This window comes from Schistocerca serialis, chromosome 2 (assembly GCF_023864345.2).
Source record: "Schistocerca serialis cubense isolate TAMUIC-IGC-003099 chromosome 2, iqSchSeri2.2, whole genome shotgun sequence".
In the NCBI taxonomy this organism is placed as follows: Eukaryota; Metazoa; Arthropoda; class Insecta; order Orthoptera; family Acrididae; genus Schistocerca; species Schistocerca serialis.
Window position 1 is genome coordinate 558,674,993 of NC_064639.1, and position 20,635 is coordinate 558,695,627.

Here is a 20,635-nt window from a genome sequence, read left to right on the forward strand (position 1 = left end):
TCCATTTGAGTCCCCGAAGCATATCCGCAATACCTGGGTATGGTTCCAACCTACCGGTTACAAATCTAGAAACACTCCTCTCAACTGCATCGATGTCTTCCTTTAATCCGACCAGGTGCGGATCCCGAACACTCGAACAGTACTCAACAATGAGTCACAATAGTGTCCTATATGCGACCTCCTTTACAGGTGAATTACTCTGCCCTAAAATTCTATGGATAAAACGGCCATACGCCTTCACTGCTGCAATACTTTTATGCTCATTTCATTTCCTTTGCAATGTTACGCTTACACTTTTAATGACGTGACTGTGACAAGCAGCAAACTAAAAATACTGGAGTCGAAAATTATGGGTTTATTTTTCGTACATCTGCATTTTTCTACTTGTGGACCTATCTGCCATTCGTCACAACATTTTGTTTAAGTCATCTTGTATCTTCCTACAGTCACTCAACTTAGACAACTTACCTTAGACCACAGCAGCATCAGCAAACAGCCGCAGACGCCTGCTCCCCTCTCTGCCAGAACATTTATGTGGGTAGAAAATAATAACGGTCCTACCACACTTACGTGGGGCATTCCTTATGACACCCTTGTCTTTGATGAAAACTCACCGTCGAAGATAACATACTGAGTTCTGTTAAGAAGTCTTCGAGCCACTCACACACCTGGGTATCTATTTTGTATGCTTCTACCTTCGTTAACAGTCGGCAGTGTGGCGGTGTGTCAAATGCTTTAAGGAAATCGAGGAATATGGAATCTGCCTGTTGCGCTTCAACCACAGTTCGCAGTATCTCGTGTGAGAAAAGGTCAAGACGAATGTCCCACGAATGATGCTTTCTAAAACCGCGGTGGTTTGTAGACAGAAGCTTTTCCCTCTTAAGGAAATTTATTACATTCGAACTGCAAGGATTCTGCAACATACCAATGTTAAAAATGTTGGTATGTAATTTTTCTGGTCCGTTTTTTTACTCTTATTACGTACAGGAATCACTTGCCGTTTTTTCCAGTCGCTTCGGACACTGCGCTGGGTGAGACTTTCGCGATAAATGGAAGCAAAGTAGGTGCTAATGCTGTAGAGTACTCTTCAAAACGGTTCAAATGGCTCTGAGCACTATGGGACTTAACTTCTAAGGTCATAAGTCCCCTAGAACTTAGAACTTCTTAAACCTAACTAACCTAAGGACATCACACACATCCATGCCCGAGGCAGGATTCGAACTTGCGACCGTAGCGGTCGCGCGGTTCCAGACTGTAGCGCCTAGAACCGCTAGGCCACCCCGTCCGGCAGAGTAGTCTTCGTCAAACCGGACTGCGATTCCATCAGGAGCTGGTGACCTTTCTGCTTTCAACTTTTTCAGTTATTTCTCTTCACCAGTAACGCTTACTAATATGTCCTCCACGCAGGAGTCTGTGCGATGGTCAAACAACGGTATGTTTGTTCGATTCTCCTGCGTGAACGATATCTGAAATGCGAAATTAAAAACTTCGGTTTTACTTTTGCTGTTGTCTACTGCCATACCAAACTGCTCAACTTGTGACTGGATAGAAGTGATTTTATGTAGGACCAGAATTTGATCCGGTTCTAGACAAGATCAACTGATAATGCACAAGGGTTGTAGTTATTGTAAGATTCGCACATCGATCTTTTTACAGAGTAAACTTTTGCCTCTCCTCATCACTGCATTCTTTTTTGAACCGAGAGTGCACCAGCCTTGGAGTCCTCAGCATTTATCGAATTTCGTGCTTAATCCACTTATTCGGCACATACTTTTCCATAGTACGCTGTTTAATAGTAGTAGATTTCTCTTGGGCAGGAATGTCCTTTTTTCTACTGCTAGTCTGCTGTGTCTGTCCTCCTTGTTCCGTTCATAATGGGTTATTTTGTTACCTAGATGACAGCATTCCTTAGCTTCATCTACCTCGTGACCACCAGTTGTTAAGTTCCTCGCTGTTCTCATCTCTATTACTTCTCATTAACTAGTACTTTCTTTGATTTACTCTCACTGCATATTCTGTACTCATTAGACTGTTAGTTCCATTCAACACATGCAGTAATTCTTCTTCACTTTCACTGACAGCAATATTATCAGCGAATCTTATCATTTGTATCCTTTGTCCCTGAATTTTAATCTCACTGTTTAACCTTTCTTTTATTTCCGTGGTTGATTCTTCGGTGGATAGACTGGACAGTAGGGAGGAAAGACTACATCCCTGTCTTACACCTTTGTTGATCTGAGCACTTCGTTCTTGGTCGTCCACTCTTATTATTCCCTCTTGGCCCTTGTACATGTTGCATACTAGACGTTTTCCTGTGTAACTAACCCCTATTTCTTCAGAATTTCTAAGATCTTGCACCATTTTACATTGTCTAACACCTTTTACGTGTCGAAAAATCCAATGAACCAGTCTGGGTTTCTCTTCAGTATTGCTAGCGTTGTCAATCAAAACATTATAACTGCCTCTCAGGTGCCTTTCACTTTCCTGAAGCCAAATTTATCGTCATCTAACAGATTCTCAACTTTCTTTTCCACTCCTATGTACACTACTGTTGTCAATATTTTAGATGCATGAGCTGTGAAGCTGATAGTGCGATAATTTTCGGACTTATCGGTTCTTTCAGTCTACGGAATTCTGTGTATAATGTTTCTCCGAAGAGTAATGTCACATCGCCACTCTCATATATATTACAGAGCAACGTGAATAGTCGTTTTGTTGCCACCTCTCCCCTCAATGGTTTTAGAAATTCCGAAAAAAGGTAATCGATTCTTTCGGTCTTACTCGATGTTAAGTCTTCCAAAGCTCTTTTAAAAACCGGTTCTAATACTGGATCCTCCATCTCTTTCCTGCCGACTCCTGTTTCTTCTTCTTCGGGAAAGTTCTCCCTCTAATATATAACGTCAATGTACTCCAACCGCCTATGCACTTGACTTTATTATATGCTGAGTGAGTCCTCCCAACAATCATTTCTTTTTCGGTTTCTTCACATTTTTCATGTAGCCATTTCATCTTAGCTTCCCTTTCCTTTCTGATTATTTCATTCCGAAGTGATCTGGATTTCTGTATTCATGAATTTCCCTCCACATTTTTGTGCTTGCTTCTTTCATCGATCAACTCAAGTATTTCCTCCTTTGTTCATTTTTCTTTATAAGTACCTTCCTTTTATCAACATTTCTCTTTCCAACTTCTATGGTTATCGTTTTTAGAGACGTCCATTCGTCTTCAGCTGAATTACATGCTGAACTATTCATCATCGCATTATGTACAGTCTCTAGCGCATCTCTTTATTCCTTAATACTTCCGTATCCACTTTCTTTGCGCATTGATTCTTCCTGACTAGTGTCTTAAACTTCTCCCTACTCTTCGTCATTACTAAATTGTTGTTTGAGTCTATGTCTGATGCTGGGTACGCGTTAAAATCCAGGATCTTATTTCGGGATCTCTGCCTGACTGGAATGTTTCCGTGTATCCTGAAAAAAAAAAATGGTTCAAATGGCTCTGAGCACTATGGTACTTAACTTCTGAGGTCATCAGTCCCCTTGCACTTAGAACTACTTAAACCTAACTAACCTAAGGACATCACACACATCCATGCGCGAGGCAGGATTCGAACCTGCGACCGTAGCGGTCTCGCAGTTCCAGACTGTAGCGCCTAGAACCGGTCGGCCACTCCGGCCGGCCGTGTATCCCGACCTTCCCCTAGTATAACTCCTCCTCTTATGATTATTACAGTATTCCTTTTTACTGACTAGTGTTTGCTGCACAACTCAATCAGTCTTTATCCTTTTTCATTCCTACTATTAAGCCCGTATCGCCCTGTAACCCTTTCGCCTACTCATTGCGTACAACCGCATTCCGTTCTCATGACCATCAGATTTTCGTCTCTCTTTACATACTGAATTACCCGTTCAATACCCTCACACACTATATCCATTCAGTTTCCGATTGTGACATTGTAATGTATATCTGAACCATTGTTGTTGGTGTTCGTTTACTGTCGATTCTGATGAGAACAACCCTATCACCGAACTGTTCACAGCAACTCACTCCCTCCCCTAACTTCTTATTCATAACGAGTTCTACTCTCGTTACACTGTTTTCTGCTGTTGTTGATATTACCCTATTCCCGCCTGATCAGTAATCCTTGTCTCTTTTTCGTTAACTTTAGTGACCCGTACTTTATCTAGATTAATCCTCTACTTTTCCATTTTCAGATCTTCTAGCTTCCCTAATACGTTCAACCTTCCCACATTCCACAATCCGTATCGTAGAAGGTTATCCCGTCGTCGCTTATTCAGTATCCTTCTCGTGGCTACCTCCCCTTTGGCAAACCCCTTCCGGGTATTCAAAGGGGGGACTAGTCTGGAATCTTTTGCCAATAGAGAAAGTATCACGACACTTTTCAATTCCCATGTCCTGTGGATGCATGTTGTATGTCCTAATGCAGTGGCTTCGATTGCCTTCTTCACCTACATAACGTTTATAGTTCATTCCTGATTCTTATGCCTTATACGGGCAGCTTCCCAGCCGAACTGCAAGACAGTGGCCTGAATCTCCATCGGCTCCTCCGCCGTATTTGGTACGTCCGTTGGCAGAACGAAGGTTACTTCATTTGCTGGAGGTCTGCACCGTTCATAATGATTGTTATTCAAGATTTAAGCAGTGGTAGGTTAGAACTCGGTGGTGAGGACGTTTGGTTTACTTATCAAAGACGCTATCCTCTCATTTCTTTTGTTTTTTTCTTTTTTAATTTTCTTATTTTCGCTTTTGTTGTCCTTTTTTAATTGTTTATTTAATTTCTTTAATTTTTTATGTATCATAGTGGCACAGAGGGCAGTGTTCGCCTCAGAAGGCCTAACCACTGTCTCGCCATGCTCACGGGCTAGAATGGAGAAAATTTGTACCAAGGCCGGGATCAGAATCTGGGTCTCCCGCTCAGTTGGCAGATGAACTATCCACTACGCCACCCCGGCACAACTTAGACCATAGGCAATCCTGCAAGCCGTAACACTGCTTAAACCAACTGCGCTATGTATTTTGCATCTATAAAATGCCACTACCAATCTTGTTACAACAAATTTGTGCTATTGTCAACAACCACAATATTAGAAGTCGGATTAAGGCAACCATAAGCTGCAAGTCCAGTTTTGTACTCTCTGCTATTTGTTTCCTTGTTACTTAGAAAGTCTACTTTATCTTACGGATGTTAATGACGTACGGTTACTTCAAGTATCATTCTAATGTTCTCCATTTGTCATAGAAGTTCGGCTTGGAATTTAATGAAGGCCCTAGGCCTCAAACTAAGGAGTGTCACTCCAATTCGCCAAAATTGTCAGCATGCTGCAGAAAGGTAATCTTCTGATGTACGTTGTGCCCAAGAGTTAATAATAGATACCTACATTGGATATGTGTTAGATCTTACGACAATAGGAGTAACATAATACTTATAACGCAGAATTCTGGTGTATACTTAATCTATAAATCCACGACCGCATCACAGATACAATACGAATGCGAAATAAAAAAAAAATAAAAGAGTATTTTACTTTTCATGCCGACTAACTCATGATATGAAAATAAGGTATCACTGCAGTTATATGACGCAGACGGTCGATAAGTGTAACTTACGTTCTGTCATAAACAGTCGTACTATGTACCATCAGAAATAGTGTCCAATGGTTATAAACTACAATTTTACTCATACAACAATGGCAGTTGGATGTAAACATGAAAATTTGTAAAATAAAAGGTATATTTCATGTAATCTTATATTGATATGGTACTTGTTTTGTTAAAATGTTTTACATAAGAATTGTATTTTATATATCTTGCATTGTGCAGGGGCTTGTTTTATGGTTTCCTCTTGCGTAATTGTTAACTGTCATCCTTCGCCTGCAGCGGAACCGACCAATGAGTTCATATCCTACTTCATAAATGAGTAAATATCGAATATGTAGCCTACCTCTGAAGCTAATTCTATTGCATATATTGTACGGCATTTTATCTAATATGTTATGTCATCGCGATGTCACAAAATGTTTCCAGTTATTTATCTAATATTGTAGGCAGCCACCCGTGGCACTTTACGGCATGATGGGAGTCCTTTATGTACAATTTGTGTAAACTTTGCCGTTATGATTGACAGGTCTATTTTACTTTCTTGTTAGATTTCTTCTGTTGTTTCCAATGTTAAACGAAAGTATGAACCTGTTACATTTGTTGTAATTGGCGTCATGCCGTGCAGACCGCCGTCTGCTGGTACCTCTCAGCACTGTCTTCTGTTGTACTCCAAATCCGGTCGTCAGTTATTCTGTCGCAGCCAGTATGGCATTATACCACTAAGACACATGATACTTCGTGCATCTGACTCGTGTATGCATTTTTGAAGTTGAAGTTGTACATACATCGTGATAGCACACCTGGCATGTCATTTTAATGACTCGATTTTCTTACGACATGTTTTTATTTAATCTTTGCTTATTGCAGGTATCCATTATTATATTTTCCCTTTAGGTTGTATCCGTCCATTTGAGCAGAATTTTTACGAGACAATAATTTACACGATGCTGCATAGCGCTAACTTGACAGTGGTTTAAACATTGTATGACAAATTTACCACTGTCTGGTTTTACTGGTATGAAATTTTGGTCATTGAGCTGTTTGTGTACGCCTATAAATTTTTTTATATGGTTGTAACCCTATAACATCATTTTATTTTCTCTTCATAGATCTGAACATGGCAATACATATTCCCGTAGCTAGTAATCCAGTAATTGTCTTAACATAGCGGGAAATAAATCGGCTTTCAGAAAAAGATCGTCTCCCGCATTGAATGACAATGTCAGGTGACAATAATCAAGGCGATCGAGTGATTCCTCTCGTAAATGAGTGCTCCAGACTGACCAGACGGTTTTCATTCGGTTATTCCTACAGGCTGGGCTCACTCAAAAGAATCATCGAATAATTCGGCTAATACAGTGCGTAGAACTGCAACCGAATGAGTCGACAGTTTTCCAACAACCGAGTGAACCGAGCTTATCATTGGCATTTTCTCATCACTAAATTCGGACAATATAGCTCGTGACCTCATAAAAAAATGGTTCAAATTGCTCTGAGCACTATGGGACTTAACTTCTGAGGTCATCAGTCCCCTAGAACTTAGAACAACTTAAACCTAACTAACCTAAGGACATCACACGCATCCATGCCCGAGGCAGGATTCGAAACTGCGACCGTAGCGGTTGCGCGGTTCCAGACTGTAGCGCCTAGAACTGCTCGGCCACCCCGGCCAGCTGACCTCATAAAAGCATCATGTGAACTCCCTAAAAAGAAAAAAAACTGCAAGTGTAGGCTAAACACACGTCTCTGTTTTCACATAAATGTCCCTGTGTCTTGAGAAAATCATTCGGCACACATAACTGCCCCGGTTTTTAATGGAGAAACAAAATAAATGCAATAAAATTCATTGTTATTGTATCACTGTTATTACCGTTCCGATATCTGCTTTTTATTCATTGCCAATAAATACCTGTTCAGTTTCTCGTCTGTGTTTATGAAGAGGCACTTTCTCAATAGTGAACTTTGGATCAGAATGCTGAAACGCTCAATGGAGCGGTCATTTAGAGTAGCACCCGCAACCTACGTCCACCGTTGGTTACTAGATATATTCCAATCTCCGTCTTCATCTACGCTTATTACCCTCCACAGTTCCGTATAGCACCAAGAAAAGTATTTCGAGATGTTTTAACAGCTGTCCTACCATCATGTTCCTCCTCTTTGTCAGAGTTCTCCACATATTTCTTTCCTTGCCTATTCTGAGGAGAGCCTGCTCATTGAATACCTTACCAGTCCTCTTAATTTTCAACACTCTTCGGTAGCAACAAATCTCAAATGCTTAGATTCTCTTCTGTTCCCGTACTCCATGTTTCAGTACCATACAGTGTTATACTCCAGACGTATATTCCCAGAAATTTCTTCCTGAAAGTAAACACTACGTTTGATATTAGATGAATTATCTTCGACAGGAAAATCCTCTTTGCCATTGCTAGTCTGCTTTTGATGTCCTCGTTCCTCCGTCCGTAGTGCGTTATTTTGAAGCTAAGGTAGCAGAATTCCTTAATTTCTACATCTACATCTACATGATTACTCTGCAATTCACATTTAAGTGCTTGGCAGAGGGTTCATCGAACCACAATCATAGAGTCTCTCTACCATTCCACTCCCGAACAGCGCGCGGGAAAACGAACACCTAAACATTTCTGTTCGAGCTTTGATTTCTCTTATTTTATTTTGATGATCATTCCTACCTATGTAGGTTGGGCTCAACAAAACATTTTCGCATTCGGAAGAGAAAGTTGGTGACTGAAATTTCGTAAATAGATCTCGCCGCGACGAAAAACGTCTTTGCTTTAATGACTTCCATCCCAACTCGCGTATCATATCTGCCACACTCTCTCCCCTGTTACGTGATAATACAAAACGAGCTGCCCTTTTTTGCACCCTTTCGATGTCCTCCGCCAGTCCCACCTGGTAAGGATCCCACACCGCGCAGCAATATTCTAACAGAGGACGAACGAGTGTAGTGTAGGCTGTCTCTTTAGTGAACTTGTTGCATCCTCTAAGTGTCCTGCCAATGAAACGCAGCCTTTGGCTCGCCTTCCCCACAATATTATCTATGTGGTCTTTACAACTGAAATTGTTCGTAATTTTAACACCCAGGTACTTAGTTGAATTGACAGCCTTGAGAATTGTACTATTTATCGAGTAATCGAATTCCAACCGATTTCTTTTGGAACTCATGTGGATCACCTCACACTGCCACCTGCCACACCATACAGCAATTCTTTCTAAGTCGCTTTGCAACTGATACTGGTCTTCGGATGACCTTATTAGACGGTAAATTACAGCATCATCTGCGAACAACCTAAGAGTACTGCTCAGATTGTCACCCAGGTCATTTATATATTTCAGGAACAGTAGAGGTCCCAGGACGCTTCCCTGGGGAGCACCTGATATCACTTCAGTTTTACTCGATGATTTGCCATCTATTACTACGAACTGTGACCTTCCTGACAGGAAATCACGAATCCAGTCGCACAACTGAGACGATACCCCACAGGCCCGCAGCTTGATTAGAAGTCGCTTGTGGGGAACGGTGTCAAAAGCTTTCCGGAAACCAAGAATACGGAATCAACTTGAGATCCCTTATCGATAGCGGCCATTACTTCGTGCGAATAAAGAGCTAGCTGCGTTGCACAAGAACGATGTTTTCTGAAACCATGCTGATTACGTATCAATAGATCGTTCCCTTCGAGGTGATTCATAATGTTTGAATACAGTATATGCTCCACAACCCTACTGCAAAACGACGTCAATGATATAGGTCTGTAGTTCGATGGATTACTCCTACGACCCTTCTTAAACACTGGTGCGACCTGCGCAATTTTCCAATCTGTAGGTACAAATCTATCGGTGAGCGAGTGGTTGTATATGATTGCTAAGTAGGGAGTTATTGTGTCAGCATAATTTGAAAGGAACCTAATCGGTATACAATGTGGACCTGAAGACTACCCCTAAAGTATCTACTTCTAAGAAACTCATGCTAGCAGCTGTTCGTGTTACAAATTCTGGAATATTCCATTCGTCTTCCCTGGTGAAGGAATTTCGGAAAACTGCGTTCATTTATTTCTGATTACCAATCCTGAAGTTAAGTTTCTCGCAATTCTCATTTATGCTATTTCTCTTTACTTTCATTTTTCTTCGATTTACACTCAATCCGTATTCGTTATTCATTAGACAGTTCGTTCCATTCACCAGATCCTGTAATTCTTCTTCACTTTCACTGAGGATAGTAAAGTCATCAACGAATCTTATCATTGGTATTCTTTCGCCTTGAATTTCAGTTCCACTCCTGAACTTTTCCTTTATTTCCGTCATGTTTCTTCGATGTATAATAGGGGTGAATGGCTACATTCCTTTCTTACACCCTTTTTAATCCGAGCACTTCGTTCTTGGTTTTCCACTCTTATTATTCACTCTTGGCTGTTCTACGTCTGTCGTCGCCTATTGCTTACCCCTATTTTCCTCATAATTTCGAACATCTTGCACCGTTTTACGTTGGTGAACGCTTTTCCCAGGTCAGCAGATCCTATAAACGTGTCTTGATTTTTTCTTTAGTCTCGCTTCCATTATCAATCGTTTTACCTTGGTGAACGCTTTTCCCAGGTCAACAGATCTTATAAACGTCTCTTTTGGTTTTTCTTTAGTCTCGCTTCCATTATCAACCGCAACGTCAGAACTGCTTTTCCACTGGCTTTACCTTTCTTAAAGCCTAATTGATCATCATCTAACACTTCCTCACTTTCCTTTTCCATTCCAACTAAACCTATATATTTAATGCCAAAAGCATGAAAATTCGTATTTAAACAAATAAATACATGAATTTTGAAAATACTTCATTTTTAGATTTATACATTCTTTTATTAGCCTATCCTTGAGGTAAAATACGGTACCAGTCTTTTAAGTAGTTGGCAACCCTAGTCAAAAATCTTGTACAACCGCAAATTCTGAAGAAGTAAGTAAATGAAATCATGCAACCCAAAGATTCAGTGAAAACATGGATATAAATAATGTAACCGTCAGAAACTAGTTTCGTTCGGTTGGTTCATTCGACTCAAAAATCCACCTGAACAAAAACAATAAACTACCCAAACGATTTATAAGCCCAGTCGATTGTTCAATCACTACCTGAATTATGTACTGCCTGTGTTATCCTAGTCTTAACTCACGTCGACAAAGTGGGAGGTGGACCGTCGGTTGTTGGAGGATACGAAAAGAATACAGAGTATCCATAAAGTACTGACATTATTTCAAATAATCATAAGTTTCGAAATGTCTGAGATGGAGCGTTGTGGTTTTTGTAAATAGTTTCACAGCTCGCATCGTTTTTTTCTTTTTTTTCTCTTGTGCCTAAATTTCAGTGTGTGTCCCACTTGTCGCTCATAGAATATCAAGGGGATGTCAAGTTTTGCCCATCTACGGGTCACCATTTTCATCATCGGTAGCTCAGATCTCTTCACTGATTCATGCGCGAAGAGTAGCACTGTCATTGACTGATGTTGTTTTACATTCGATCCTTCACGTAGTGTCACAAAAGGAGCCAAGTGGGGTGACGTCGGGGCAGCGGGTGAAATGTAATGTGCCCGTCACGAACCACTCACCATGTGAAAACTTTTGAAACAACCAAACTATGCTTGTTTTGCCGGTCGTGCTCTCCCATATTAGCTTCGATAATTTTGAAGTATCGTTGTCACAGGTGCTGTGGATATGTGGCCATTCTGATGCACTCCAAGTCAAATTTGCAACAACGTACAAAGAAAATATTATGGTCGAAATTCTGCTCTAGGTTAGCTCCTCGCATTCAGCGCACTGCTACATTTTTCAGCGCTGACAAGCGTGTGTCATTTTCCAAACAATGAAAACAATGGTAACATTTCAGAATTGCTAGATATAGTGCAAACTCCGCTGCAAAGCGGAAATTTCATTCCCGTTACTAGATACTACTTTTAACCGAAATGCAAATGGTAAGTTTTACATTCTGTTACAAGTTTTCAGTTTTTTCTCAATTACTATCTTAGATAAACACAGCTTTTTCCTTAGATAAATCGTTTCATGTATAAAATACTGTCACGTACAATTACGAACAATTTTCGGTGACGGTGCATATTAAACCTCAGTTGCATCGTTTATACGAAGTGTTATGAGAGATCGCTACAAGCACTCTGTTCGGCTACAGAATCTCCCAGACAGCCGGCGGATCCGTTGCTGATTTTCATTCGCAGAGTCCAAATACAAATATAATATTTTCTGTATACTGTTCTTTAGCTACAAACTGTATAAAATGCTTTTCAATTGTAGTCTATCGGAGCTGCTTTGTACATGTTTTTCATTTAATGCAACAGGTTTTGAAGATGCAAGCAAAAGTGAAAACAACCTCTCCACATTTAGTACGCATCTTCGAAGAAATTAACACTTTACAGTAGATACAAACGCTAACCTTTCTATTCTTCATACAGCCGGAAAAGGGAGCTGCATGAGCATCTTCGAGGAAACGGAAATCTATACACATTTAGCAAAAAATCCATATAACATCCTAACTGAACAAACAGAACCCAAAAATTAAAAGTATGTTGAGATTTTCGACAAAATTGTTATTGATAACAGATAATTGAGGACGAAAGACAACCATAAATTTTACATGCTGTATCAATCGATTATCATCTTACCGTCAAAGATAAAAATTTAAATATACTACACACACACACACACACACACACACACGGACGCACACAGAACAAAGATGTATGTATATAATTAGTTTGATTATAGAACAGTTAAAAAAGTACCTCTGGTGGACTGTCATTGCAATGCACATGTACAAATATTAGGTACGAAATAACAAATCAAGACATTACCTTTGTTATTCTTGAAAGGGAACGGAAACTCTAAGAATATCCTGATTATACAGATGTTCTCTCCTGATGACGAGGTTGGTGTCATTATCTTCACAGCGGCTATCATCGACTGATAAACTGCTACGATTATTATTGTTTCTTTCATTATACCACCGTCATAGTTCGACCTTCTCATTCCGTACATGGTTCACGAAGTTCTCCCATATTTCTAACGTCATTCGCGTGACAATCTTGTTTCGTTCATCAGTCTCTGCAAGTCTCGTGGTGCAAACGTTTTGTTTCGCTAGGGCGACACCTGCTTTAATTTGAACCCGGAAGAGTTCAATGGCACTGCGATTGCAGTGATACCTTAGAAGACTTCCCTAACAAAATGCACCACAACACTAACTGAAAACCATACTCAGACTGAACTGCGGCAGCCCTGAGACGTTGCCACATAATTGTAAGCACTATCGTGTTTCGTAACAGGTCGAGCACTAGCGCCAAGCTCACTTTTCCTTTAACGTCACCTGTGCTGTAAGGTACAGATCAAAGATAGCATTGCGTATTGAAAAGGTAGAGAAGGGAAGCAGTACAATTACACCCTGCAGATAACGATATGGTGAATAGTTGCGGAATCTCTCTCTTTCTCTCTCCCTCTCTCTCTGCACTGCAGCAGCACCAAATACTCCAATATCCCCGAGTACGTAGTATTCTACTGCTTCACAGTGGAGGTCACCAAAGCGATGTGAGAGTAACCGGTTGCCGGCCGATGTGGCCGAGTGGTTCTAGGCGCTTCAGTCTGGAACCACGCGGCCGCTACGGTCGTAGGTTCGAATCCTGTCTCGGGCATGGATGTGTGTGATGTCCTTAGGTTAGTTAGGGTTAAGTAGTTCTAAGTTCTAGGGGACTGATGACTTCAGATGTTAAGTCCCTTAGTGCTCAGAGCCATTTTTTACTAACCTGTTGGAAAAGAAGTTTTATCATCGACAGTAGGTCCGCAAGCCGAGAGAAAGTTATTCCCCAACGTGCTAGGTTCAGTCCAACGCGACTTTGTTGTGTCTCAAGTTGTGGGGGCGTAAGTACCGATGAACGTCTGTTATTGTACGGCGACGCAAAACTTGATGGACTTTTAGGGCAACTCCGGTTGAGTTGGTTTCATGCTAAATTCAGATGTAGTGTTGCCACAGTCTTTCATTCCATAGCAGTTCGCAACAGTGTCATCATGACATTAGTCTGCAGATGAATCATAGTCAGTCGCACAATACTACAATTACTGTAAACAAAAGATTAGCATCGGGAGAAGAAAAATAAACAATTATACCTTTAAAACGAACCACGACGTTCTTATTTAAGTACATACTAGTCTTGGCAGATACACAGAATTCAATTGCTCTGTGAACAACTACAGTCACCCGTTATCGTACTTCCGAACTATGTTATGAACATAGAAATACGCTTAGCGAACATGGTACTTATCAGCATTATACCAAAACAATCAGTGGGGACTGTAGTTTTACATTGATCTGAAGGAGCAGGCAGTTCTTCTACTCTGCAAAAATTAATGGTTTTCCAAGTAATAAATTCATCAGCGATATTCTCCTATAATTTACGATGATAAGTAACTAGTCAATGTGTTATTAGTATGCCTTCATTAAACGTATTATTCTGACATCGGAAATCTTATCATACTATGTGAAACCTAAGAAATTTCTAGCTCCTCGAAAGTCTGAAATATTATGATGGCTCTAAATTATTGATTCCCTATGAACCATATTACTATAATTGCCTTATTTTCTTTAGGTGTGAGCTAAAGTGCGCGTCATTTACGAAGACGGCCGAGTTTAGGTTCGTTCTGCGCATCTGATGTCACAAAACACAGTCAGCCAATGAACAGAGAACGACGTTGCCACAGCTCGACTGCAGTGCAGAGAACGGACAAGTGTCTTCAGTTTTAGAAACGTTCAGTCATAAAGTCATTGAACAAAAGCAATGTCTTGATAGCAGACTTTCTATACAAGGAAGTTCGGAAAAAGCATTCTTTATACAAATTGCTTCATATTCTATTAATTAATGAAACCAAACAAGCAATAAGCCTCCTAATTCAGGCGATAGCAGCGAAATTTATTCTCACTAATCGCTTTTTCGCAATAAAGAACAATGGTAATTGTTTATTCCCTATTGTTCTTCGACGAAACGTGAGTAATTCATAGTCATACCAACCGTGTTTGTCGGTATTTTGCGTGACTTTTTAAACTCCTCTAGGAATTCAGTAAAATGACGAGCTGCGTTAGCATAATGGTTAAGGTGTTTAGCTGCAGTTGGCTCACAGCCGTGTTAGCGTGCGGAGCTGCTCCGCGCGCCGTCCGACGCTCCGCTCTCGGTGGTGTTCACTTCCGCGTCGCGGTGTTTGTGTCTATCGAGTCCAGTACAAAGCTACTCCATGGCGCACTCGTATCGCCGTGGAACGATCAAAGTAACGTTTCGGGCCGAACATCCACGACCCAGAATGGCGAACAAGTTAACCGAGATCGTCTACACCGCATCCATCTCGCCGATTCATCCCTCTGCACCCACTGTGTAATGTCCACCGGTTCCACTGTGGCACAGCGTTCGACGTCTGGACACTTGCGCGGCGAATTTTGGCGTTTCTTACTCGACAGACACCAGCTCAGATCGACGTCCACTTGCTTTTGTACCCCGATAGGACTTTCTACCCCTCCGCCAAAACTCACTCTGTGAATTGGATCTGTGGCCACACGATCCGCTATCGTTTTACTTCTGGTGACAAGTCTACGCTAGGATATTGGACTTATCTCAACGAACGACACTGCGTCCTGATACGCAACCCACGCTAAAAGCAATATTTTTCCAATTTCTTACGGAGCACATTTGATGACCCACCTCATAGCTGGAACGTCCAAGCCCTGAGAAGCTGAAAACTGTATTAACCGAACCCAGAACCCACGCCTACGCAATGAGAAGACACGTTTGGACGAGCTGGCCTACTGTAGGCGGAGACACTTCAGGCGCTCCTGTAAGAACTGGTTGGTTCAAATGGCTCTGAGCACTATGGGACTTAACTACTGAGGTCATCAGTCCCCTAGAACTTAAAACTACTTAAACCTAACTAACCTAAAGACATCACACACATCCATGCCCGAAGCAGGATTCGAACCTGCGACCGTAGCGGTCACGCGGTTCCAAACTGACGCGCTTAGAACCGCACGGCCACACCGGCCGGCGTGTAAGAACTGGTCTTTCACTACAAGTCGCACGACGCAACAAGCCACCGCGCCACTTGCCGGCATGCTTCCCGTTCACACTGATGCAAGTTGCAGCTCTGTAGCTGACGTGTACGCATCGCTGTGCTACTTTATAATGTTTACGATTATTGAATCGCCCGCCGTGTGTGAGATACGGTCAGTGATACGTTTTTTGACCGCGAGAAGCCTATCAGCTGCAGAAATTCATCTTCAGTTAACAGAAGATTATGGCTTGAATGCAGTGAGTGAAGGTAAAGTGCGTCAATGGGTTAGAGAGTTTAAAAATGGCCGTCAAAACGTCCATGACGAGGAACGCTCAGGCCGGCCCTCTGTGATCACTGATGATTTGGTGGCTGCAGTCGAAACAAAGATTCGTGAGGACAGAAGATTCACAATTTCCACTCTTTCTTTGGAATTTCCACAAGTTTCAAGTTCGGTGTTGTACAAAATTGTGTCTGAAAACCTAAACTTTAAGAAACTGTGTTCTCGGTGGGTACCCAGACTCCTCACAGAGGACCACAAAGGGAAGAGATTTGCCACTTCATTGGACTTTTTGATTCGTTACGAGGAAGAAGGGGATGACATGATGAGTCAAATTGTCATTGGAGATGAAACATGGGTATCCCATATCACTCCCGAAAGCAAGCGACAATCGATGGAATGGCGACACCATTCAAGGTCAAAGCCAAGACGCTGTCAAAGCGCAAGATTATGGCAACTGTGTTCTGGGACCGGCGCGGTGTTTTGCTAGTGGACTTTATGCCACGAGGAACGACAATCAACTCAGATGCCTACTGTGCAACTCTAAAGAAACTCCGCAGAGCAATTCAAAACAAAAGGCGCGGCATGCTGACAAAAGGAGTTTTGCTCCTGCACGATAACGCTAGGCCTCACACCTCTCAAAAGACTCGGGATTTGATTGATTCTTTCGGCTGCGAAGTTTTGGACCATGCACCATACAGCCCCGACCTTGCTCCTAGCGATTTTCACCTTTTCCGCTACCTGAAACACCATCTTGGGGGGCAGCGCTTCAGTGACGACGATGAAGTGAAAGCGGCCGTGAACTCTTGGCTGTCGGAGCAGGCGGCCGAATTCTTTGAAGAGGGAATTAAAAACTTACTTGTTCGGTATGACAAGTGCTTAAATAAACAAGGCAACTATGTAGAAAAATAGGTAAAAGTGTGTAGAATCAGAAAATAAAAGTTTTTTTACAAAAGGAGTTGTATCTTTTTTTTTAAAAAAAAACGGCCCTTGCTTAAAAAAAACAACCCTCGTATATATAAACTAAAATCAAATAAAATTAAATTAAAAAAAACTTTTCCTTATTTATTCCTCATAATTTCTTCTTAAAGGAAAATGAAATTTGATTTTGGGTTCGAGAAACTTTTTTTGTTCCAAAAGATTACTTCTTCGCCATCAAGACGAAGGAGACTAATTTTTGTTTACTGGAAGGAGAAACCAGTCTAATTGGAGTATTTGTTTTCTTTTGAAAAAAAAAAAGATGTTTAGGGCTCCGACTCCTACGCCAGGGGTCACGGGTTCTATTGCTTCTTTGGGCCTTTTTTTTCTTCTGTTCCATTTTCAAAAAATAAAAAAAAAATAAAAAAAGAGGTTTAAAAAAATAGGTGTTTGGGGCTTGGAGTCTTACGCCAGAGGTCTCGTGTTCCATTCCTCCTCTGGCACATTTTTCCTTCTTTTTCATTTTCTTTGGTTATTCCACCAATTATTCAGAAAGTTTCAAGAACCTACATTATCTTTAACAAATTGATTGAATAAAAACTATTTTCTTTTTGTCCAACAACACAATTCATAGCGTTGGGTTTTCCATTTTTCATTGTAAAGTATATAACAAAAAAAACAAAGAAATAAAAAAAAGGAAAAAAAAGCTGTTAAGCAAAAGGTTCCGAGTTCAAACCTTGTTTGGTGCCTAATATTTTCTCTATTTAAAAACCATATCGAAGTGTCTTACTTCATGAATTTCATTCGTTTGAATGTAATTTTTTGAAATTTCTAGTGGCAGCTAAAATCGACCATACGGAAACTATACGCCGTGACTTTTACCTCTGCAAACTCTTCAAAATTTCGTGCAATGGATTACTACATTTAATGCTGCACAATAACTGCGTTGAACATCGAAACAAAAGTAAGTCATTTATGGGGGGAAGGTAACAGTCAAGATGGTGTGTTAAAATCAAATTTTTGGGCCGAATAATTTTTGTGAAATCGAATGATGAAGTGTGTCAAAGCAGTCGGAACACTATGTGTCTGCACACAGGCGAGCAGTGCAGTGATGACAAAATCGTGCACAGCGCGGAATGCGGGGAGCACGTCTCTGTAGCAGCGAAAGGGTTAATGCGGCCGTGATGGCTTTACTTCATAAACTGCGCGCTCCCCGCTAAACGTAAGTCTGCAATTATACTATACCCTACTATGGCGTTGCTTCTCTTGGCGCGTGCGTCGTTTGCAATTGGCAACGCAGCAATCTCCCGCGTCTGATAAAAGAATTGAACTATAGTTATCATCTAACTTCCCTTGAATTTTACGTTATACATGGTCGTAAATTATGTTCTACAGAAGTCACAAAACGTATGACATAAAGTTATTTATGACGTAGGCATTAAAATCATATATTCAAACACACAAAACAAAAACACGCAACATAAAGGAGTTATTCAAATTGGTCGCAAATTGACGTTAATCCAGATATCGACGGAAGAGGCAATATTGTGAACTTTGCCGAACGACGGGCGAATGTGTGACGGTACAGCTCAGTTTCACAGCGCAGCTGGCAACGATAGTAAACAGAGGACATGTCGGTACTAGGACATAAACTCTTTTCGAATTTCATTCCGTGTACTCAGTTGGACAGATACTGTGCCTAGCAGACATGCGTAGTTTGGCTCAGCGAGACCTTAGCACGAATCGACACACATTTGAATATGAGCGATCAACTATTCGACGAAGTTGGCAGAAATGGGTGAACCATGGCCGAAAGCAGCGTCAAGAAGAAAGGGTTGGATTTAAGGAGACGACAGAACTTGAGGAATGAGCAATCCTCAGAGAGACACCCAGAGCTCCACATTCATCATTATCATCGATCCGAACTGGAAATGGTACTTTAGTGAGTACAAGGACCATTAATAGGCTGAACTCATGGCGCCATTTGTGCCAACTACCAGTGACCTATGTGCACCATTATGGGCGTTTGCAGTGAGTCGGCACATTCGACATGGAATCTCATTGGCTGAATCAGAATTGTATTCAGTGAGGAGTCCCACTTTCTAAGTGAGGTCCGATGACCGGCAGAGACGTGTCTGGAGACACTCGGACAGCAGTGGGATACCGGCCTCTGTTGGCCACCGTGAAAGGTCTCTGTTGCATTCCTTTCACGTTAATTTCTTAAATCTGTTGTCATTTACGGCATAAATTCCTCTTCTAAATTTACTGTGGTGTTTCTGACTATCTGGGAGGAGACTGAGCAGTGGAACGTGTTACTTTTACACATGATCAAGAACGATCTGTCACACTACTACATTTTAAAACACAGTTTATATGTAATTCATGTCACACAGTCTCATACGGAACCTACATCACCTTTCTTTTATGTACTGCATATGATAAGATACTGTCATCCCCCTTCCCTTCTGTGTGAAAGGATGAATGAGCATATGTATTTCTAGTTGCATGCTTGATGGTAGCAGATAAGCCTGTCTGCTAGAGAACAGTAGGACCAATGTTGGAACAGGTAGCTACGCTTTCTAAAAGCAAAGAGGTTTCTATTATTAGTATGGTCCTGTGCGTCCCTTGTCTTGTTGATATAGGAAGCTGCCTCTCTGGTCACTTCCGTTTGTATCTGTGAGGCACCCTCAACAGGGGGCCCACGGGCAGTCTGCCCACGGCGAGCGTCTGAAGTGGTAAGATCTCCGGCTAAGTGCGTATCTGCGAAGTCCGTAGGACAATGGATTTCTTAAGTTCAGCCTAACTGAAAATTTAATTACCTTTATTTCAGGTTTAGATCTAAAATATGTTATCTTGAATTGCAACGCAGTGTAATTCGAGTGTGAAGTTCAGAATATCTTCCAGTAGTTGATTTGTCACTACTTTGTGAGTAAAGTGGAACCACGTGTTGAGAATCCGTAACTCTAACTAAGATCATCTATCTTAAATGCGAATATGTTTAACCCACGTGGGATGTACTTTGTGAGACCAGTACCACGTGCTTATACAATTGTTTGACCCATCAGGTTAATAGTAAGACGATAGTAACCAGTTTGAGGTTTTTCTTTTGTAAATTGCGTTTCGATGTAATTTATTTTAATTATCAAAATTATTGTGGAGCTACGCTCTTTGTTTAAACCAAGTTGACCACGTGTAGCATGTGGTGTAATCATCAAAGCAGCCCTAAGCTATTCTTTTCGGGAAGATTTCACAGAGAGTTAGTATGAATTTAGTATACTAGTGTGTGGTAATTTGATGATGGACAGGATTGCGGTACTTCTTTGGGTGAAAATTGAATCGGTTGGTGTGGTTAATTTCCTCTTGCATATGTTTCAACGTTCTTCGTGTGTTATTTTATGGATGCAGTGTTGTATGCAGTCTCCCAATCTTGGTTCCATATTTGATGTGTTCCGTAAGATTACAAACTCACATTTTCACAATCCTAAATAAGGCACCAAAATAAATGTCTAAATATAAACTGATTTATTTCTTTTTATTTAAATTATATATATCATCAAACTCTTTCTCTTCAATATATCACCGGTTGTCATAAGATGACTATTAAAAGATTATAATTAATGTTAGTCTGGTTGGCAATTTGGTAAACTAGACTGGATACCTCGTGAAACAGTTGTTCAGTAATGCAAGGTTAACTTCCCCAGACAGCTCACAGCTTGTAACCCACTTTTATTGTCCTGA